Source organism: Triticum dicoccoides, chromosome 7A, assembly GCF_002162155.2.
Source record: "Triticum dicoccoides isolate Atlit2015 ecotype Zavitan chromosome 7A, WEW_v2.0, whole genome shotgun sequence".
Classification (NCBI taxonomy): domain Eukaryota; kingdom Viridiplantae; phylum Streptophyta; class Magnoliopsida; order Poales; family Poaceae; genus Triticum; species Triticum dicoccoides.
Window position 1 is genome coordinate 37,825,707 of NC_041392.1, and position 1,485 is coordinate 37,827,191.

A 1,485-nucleotide genomic window follows, 5' to 3' on the forward strand; every position below is an offset into this window, starting at 1 on the left:
TTATCGGTCGTTGTTAATTCTGTCGAGTGTGTCCATGGCATTTGTATCACCGTTTCGTTCCTGCATCTTATCAACTTTTTTTTCTTTGAGAATTTTTTCATTCAAATCACAAAGCAGTAAAAAGTAGTTGATCTTTACGTGCACACTGAAACGCAAATACAAAGGACTATGAGCACCTAGAGTACCCTAAAACAACCATAACACAAGAAGATCTTCGGAGCCCCGTGTCATCATCTTTGAATTTTGAGAGAAGACCCCTGCAGTAGAAGGATCTGCAACCAAGCGCAAGTACGTCATCATCTTCGACCACGGTACAATTGCCGCCACGCTGCTTACTCCTTTCTTGACACCAGCACTCAGAGGGTATGGACATCAATCCAACACACCTGCAACAGCCGTCGCCATCTTTGGCGTTGAGTACCGCGAAAAGTGTCCCTTTCGGAAGGAAGAGAAGTCGAGTCATCCGACCGGTATAGCACCGCGGTTGGGCCATCCGCCCGGACAAAGCAGGATCTACCACCAGCATCGACGCAGAGGAAGGAGAAGAACAATAGCAGCAAATCATACCGACAAGGAAGAAGAAGGGTCTTCGTCTCCCTGCATCCATCGCCCATCTGAGGACCCAAACGGCTAGTGCCAATGGACCTCCATCCACCATAGCCTGCGACCTCGACGAGATTCGGGGATCCCCCACCCACCACCCCGCTGGCTCCTAGACGAAGGCAAAAGCCTCGCCTGACCGCGAACGAAGTCCGGAGAAACTTATTCCGACGCGACACCACCGCAACGGCCTCGGCAGCATCTCCCTCAACCTTAATCCTACCATACACCTACCAAGCGAACAGCCCCGAGGTTTCTCCTCCCTCCCGCCGCCGGAGCGGCCGGCGGAGAGAGAGGGAACCGGCGGCACGCAAGGGAACCCTCGTTGCCTCCCTAGATCGCCTCGTGCGATCCTACTTTTTCGGAGCGGAGCGAAAGCAATCGGCCGATCAAAAAACAAGTAACATTCCTGCATCTTACCAACTGGTGTGTGTGATTTCTAACGTGTTATTTTTTGTGGTTAAGTAAACACAATCCGACCCATCACTGGTAGAAAAAGAGGCTTCCGTCCAGCCCCATTAGTCGCGAAAGTGTAGGAACCGCGACTAATGAAGTCTTTAGTCGCGGTTCGGCAGACGAACCGCGACCAAAGGCCTGGGCCCAGGGCGCTCGGTGGCCAGCTGGTGCACGTGAGGGGCTTTAGTCGCGGTTGGCCAGGCCAACCGCGACTAAAGGTGCGCAAAGGCCTTTAGTCGCGGTTGGCCAGGCCAACCGCGACTAAAGCTCCTCCCCTATATATACCAGTTCAGCACACTCACTTAGCCATTTGGTGCCACTTCTCTTCACAAGCTTCACAAGGGGGTGTAGGTTTGCTTTTGGTTCCTCTTATGCACACAAGGTGTTTGATGAAATACCCTAAGAGGGTGAAACAAACATGATATGAAG